General features: G+C 37.3%; 1 long non-coding RNA gene across 1 annotated transcript; it reads right to left on the bottom strand.

Moving 5' to 3' along the window:
- Positions 1–912: 912 nt before the first annotated feature.
- LOC125494320 (uncharacterized) lies at positions 913–4,532 on the bottom strand. The gene is made up of 3 exons (XR_008969247.1): positions 4,144–4,532; positions 3,962–4,075; positions 913–998 (listed from the first exon to the last, which is right to left on the bottom strand). It is a non-coding gene; the product is annotated as an uncharacterized LOC125494320 (long non-coding RNA).
- Positions 4,533–5,444: the final 912 nt, after the last annotated feature.

Raw genomic sequence — 5,444 nt, 5'->3', positions numbered from 1 at the left:
AACGGACGCTAAAATATAGCGACGGCTTTTCGACAATTAGCGTCCGATCTCGAAGCTGACGCCAACTAGCGTCCGTCTTCGCCAGCGGACGGTATTTAGCGTCCGTTTTCAGAAGCGGACGCTAGTTAGCGTCGGCTACAGCGGACGCTAACTAGCGTCCTCTGCCGAAGACGGACGCTAATTGGCGTCAGCTTATCGGACGCTAGTTGTCCAGACGGTCGCTAATTCCTCGCCCTTTCCTGTAAGTCCAATGAGTTTTAGCGGACGTTAATCTCCAAATGGCGGACGCTAATTCCTTTTTTTTTTTTTTAAATAATTGTAATTTAATAGTTTTTAACCTGTTTCGTTTTCCAATCAAATATATACTCAAGCTGTCCGCTAATGCGCCAAATTCTGCACTAATGACCTGTTTGCATTAAATATAACTTCATAAATACACTAATATAAATTCATACATACATAAAAATAAGTTAACGGTTTTAACTAAATTATATGTTTTCACGTTCCGAAATATAAACAAGATAGTGCAAGCTAATGTAGGATCCTAAGTCGCACACGCATCACCACCGCCGGTGGGGGGTCTCGAGGCCCGGGAGGGGGAATGAACCACCACACTGGCTCATCATCTGGCTGTATGTCTCCATAGTGGCCCTCATCTGCGTCAGGTACTCATCATACACCATGCGATCCTCCTCTCTCTCCCTTTGCCTGGCGATGCGTTCCTCTTCTATCACCTTCTGCATCCGCTCACGTTCTCTATGCATCTCGGCTCTCTCTTCCTCAAACTTCGAAGACAACTGAGAATACATGGAAGGAGTGCAACTGGAGGACGAACTACCTCCTCCCCTCGAAGACCTCTCAAAATAGAGGTCTGCACTCGTCCCCAAACCAGGAACCCACCTCTTTCTTCTGCCACCAACAGTCTCAAAGAAAATCTGGTTCGGGGCCTTGGTTTCACCTCTTTCTTCACATTGAGCAAGAGTTTTGTCATAACTTTCCTGCAAGAATGGATTAAGCAAGTTTAATACACTTATCCAATGAAAATGAGAGAAACTAAGCCATTTCGAGCCATTTTTTGGGTTTCATGTTCCTATAATCCTACCTCTATGCCTATTCCAAGTTCTTATTGCTTATGCAAGTCCTAGAATACTCATATAAACTTTCTACTACTTGGTTGTATGATTCTAAGCAAGTTTAAGACACTTAGCCAATGAAAATGATAGAAACTAAGCTATTTCGAGCCTTTTTTGGGTTTCATGTTCCTATAATCCTACCTCTATGCCTATTCCAAGTTCTTATTGCTTATGCAAGTCCTAGAATACTCATTTAAACTTTCTACTACTTGTTTGTATGATTCTAAGCAAGTTTAAGACACTTAGCCAATCAATATGAGAAAAACTAAGCCATTTGGAGCCCTTTTTTGGGTTTCATGTTCCTATAATCCTACCTCTATGCCTATTCCAAGTTCTTATTGCTTATGCAAGTCCTAGCATACTCATTTAAACTTTCTACTACTTGGTTGTATGATTCTAAGCAAGTTTAATACACTTAGCCAATGAAAATGATAGAAACTAAGCCATTTCGAGCCCTTTTTGGGTTTCATGTTCCTATAATCCTACCTCTATGCCTATTCCAAGTTCTTATTGCTTATGCAAGTCCTATAATACTCATATAAACTTTCTACTACTTGTTTGTATGATTCTAAGCAAGTTTAAGACACTTAGCCAATCAATTTGAGAAAAACTAAGCCATTTCGAGCCCTTTTTTGGGTTTCATGTTCCTATAATCCTACCTCTATGCCTATTCCAAGTTCTTATTGCTTATGCAAGTCCTAGAATACTCATAAACTTTCTACTACTTGTTTGTATGATTCTAAGCAAGTTTAAGACACTTAGCCAATCAATATGAGAAAAACTAAGCCATTTCGAGCCCTTTTTTGGGTTTCATGTTCCTATAATCCTACCTCTATGCCTATTCCAAGTTCTTATTGCTTATGCAAGTCCTAGAATACTCATTTAAACTTTCTACTACTTGGTTGTATGATTCTAAGCAAGTTTAAGACACTTAGCCAATGAAAATGATAGAAACTAAGCTATTTCGAGCCCTTTTTTGGGTTTCATGTTCCTATAATCCTACCTCTATGCCTATTCCAAGTTCTTATTGCTTATGCAAGTCCTAGATACTCATTTAAACTTTCTACTACTTGGTTGTATGATTCTAAGCAAGTTTAATACACTTAGCCAATGAAAATGATAGAAACTAAGCCATTTCGAGCCCTTTTTGGGTTTCATGTTCCTATAATCCTACCTCTATGCCTATTCCAAGTTCTTATTGCTTATGCAAGTCCTAGAATACTCATTTAAACTTTCTACTACTTGTTTGTATGATTCTAAGCAAGTTTAAGACACTTAGCCAATCAATATGAGAAAAACTAAGCCATTTGGAGCCCTTTTTTGGGTTTCATGTTCCTATAATCCTACCTCTATCCTATTCCAAGTTCTTATTGCTTATGCAAGTCCATAATACTCATATAAACTTTCTACTACTTGTTTGTATGATTCTAAGCAAGTTTAAGACACTTAGCCAATCAATTTGAGACAAACTAAGCCATTTCGAGCCCTTTTTTGGGTTTCATGTTCCTATAATCCTACCTCTATGCCTATTCCAAGTTCTTATTGCTTATGCAAGTCCTATAATACTCATATAAACTTTCTACTACTTGTTTGTATGATTCTAAGCAAGTTTAAGACACTTAGCCAATCAATATGAGAAAAACTAAGCTATTTCGAGCCTTTTTTGGGTTTCATGTTCCTATAATCCTACCTCTATGCCTATTCCAAGTTCTTATTGCTTATGCAAGTCCTAGAATACTCATTTAAACTTTCTACTACTTGGTTGTATGATTCTAAGCAAGTTTAATACACTTAGCCAATGAAAATGATAGAAACTAAGCTATTTCGAGCCCTTTTTTGGGTTTCATGTTCCTATAATCCTACCTCTATGCCTTCCAAGTTCTTATTGCTTATGCAAGTCCTAGAATACTCATTTAAACTTTCTACTACTTGGTTGTATGATTCTAAGCAAGTTTAATACACTTAGCCAATGAAAATGATAGAAACTAAGCTATTTCGAGCCCTTTTTTGGGTTTCATGTTCCTATAATCCTACCTCTATGCCTATTCCAAGTTCTTATTGCTTATGCAAGTCCTAGAATACTCATTTAAACTTTCTACTACTTGGTTGTATGATTCTAAGCAAGTTTAATACACTTAGCCAATGAAAATGATAGAAACTAAGCCATTTCGAGCCCTTTTTGGGTTTCATGTTCCTATAATCCTACCTCTATGCCTATTCCAAGTTCTTATTGCTTATGCAAGTCCTATAATACTCATATAAACTTTCTACTACTTGTTTGTATGATTCTAAGCAAGTTTAAGACACTTAGCCAATCAATTTGAGAAAAACTAAGCCATTTCGAGCCCTTTTTTGGGTTTCATGTTCCTATAATCCTACCTCTATGCCTATTCCAAGTTCTTATTGTTTATGCAAGTCCTATAATACTCATATAAACTTTCTACTACTTGTTTGTATGATTCTAAGCAAGTTTAAGACACTTAGCCAATCAATATGAGAAAAACTAAGCTATTTCGAGCCTTTTTTGGGTTTCATGTTCCTATAATCCTACCTCTATGCCTATTCCAAGTTCTTATTGCTTATGCAAGTCCTAGAATACTCATTTAAACTTTCTACTACTTGGTTGTATGATTCTAAGCAAGTTTAATACACTTAGCCAATGAAAATGATAGAAACTAAGCTATTTCGAGCCTTTTTTGGGTTTCATATTCCTATAATCCTACCTCTATGCCTATTCCAAGTTCTTATTGCTTATGCAAGTCCTAGAATACTCATTTAAACTTTCTACTACTTGGTTGTATGATTCTAAGCAAGTTTAAGACACTTACCTTGATTTTTTGGACTTTGTCGTTGATCGGAACCTTCTTTCCAGACTCATCCCTCATGTGTGTATCCATGAACAAGTCCACAGCGGAAGGCAGCATCCCTCCACGCTGTGCGGCCTACACGTTCAAAGACATTAATTAAATCAAGTTTTTGTATTAAATGTATTCAAACAAGTTACACTTACCAATCTCTTGGCGCGCTCTGCTGAGGAAATAGAACCCTGGACATGAGAAGGAGGTACGCTGTGGTCAAGTCACCTCCTCGCCGGTTCTTGCTAGCCTTCTGAGATCGTGCTTTGAAATCCTTGTCTTGAGCATTCTTCATCATCTGCTCGTGAATGCTCAGAGACAACCATGTCGGACAAACACCACCCTTCTTCTTTACTATCGAGTGGTGATTATCTTTCAATCGTTTCGCCATTTTCCTGTCGTATGTAGATCTCACTTGGGATTGAAGTTCCTCCCTCCATTTATATGAGCCCTACATGCATATAAGAAACCAATCATAAAGAGTTACTTTACATATTATAAACTTAAGTATAAAGGGTTAGTTTACATATATAAGAAAACTAAGCACAACGAGTTAATATTTTTACATATTATAAACTTAACAAAGATGATTTCACCTTGAAAATGAGAACCAAAGGTTTTTTGTATCGTCATCAACCTGCGAATAGTTCCTCCATGGATGATGGAAATGTTGCTTGAAGCATTTAGTCATGTTGCGAATGACTCCATTGTCTTCAAACCTGATAAAAAGCAATTAAAACCAAGTGAATAACACCAATAAAATCTATTAAAAGTAATAAAGTATTACGCTCATAATATAACTTACCAAAGTCCATTGGGATCCAACTCCTTTTTGTTGTCACCTACCCCAGCCTCATGATTATCCTCGTCTCTCTCCAACTCGCCATCACGCTCAGGCTGAGGCTCACTACCCCCATCACGAGGACCACCTCCGGATCCGGTACCTGATGACATCTGCAAAAGCTTGAAAGTAATCACATATTATAATCAATAAACTATGAAATTAATCATAAACATATTATAAAACCGTAGTACAAAATATTGAAAATCACATAATTAATCAATTTGGAAAAAGCTTCAAATTAAAAACATATTAAATGACTAAAACACATATAATAAAAATAAATAATATGTCTTACACATAGAGGTCTGCACTAGCGATAAAATGACAAACATATTGTCTTACAACAAAAGCAAACTACATAAGGTAACAAAATACACTAAACGTCATCAAACAAATCATCCTCGTCATCATCCTCGTCACTCAAATCACCAGCCTCGTCGCTGCTTTCATAATCACTTGGTTCTCCTTGTTCATTCGGCGCCTCAAATTCCATGATCTCATCATTATTGTTGTCGTCACCAGCATCATAATCTGGTATCTCATCTGGAGCACAAAGAACTGCAGCGGTATCAACTCTTTCCTCCTGGAGAACATCCAAATCAACCGGGGCAT

The sequence above is a fragment of the Beta vulgaris genome, chromosome 5, assembly GCF_026745355.1.
Source record: "Beta vulgaris subsp. vulgaris cultivar EL10 chromosome 5, EL10.2, whole genome shotgun sequence".
Taxonomy (NCBI): domain Eukaryota; kingdom Viridiplantae; phylum Streptophyta; class Magnoliopsida; order Caryophyllales; family Amaranthaceae; genus Beta; species Beta vulgaris.
The sequence above is the reverse complement of the archived record's forward strand: the minus strand, read 5'-3'. Positions and strand labels throughout refer to the sequence as shown.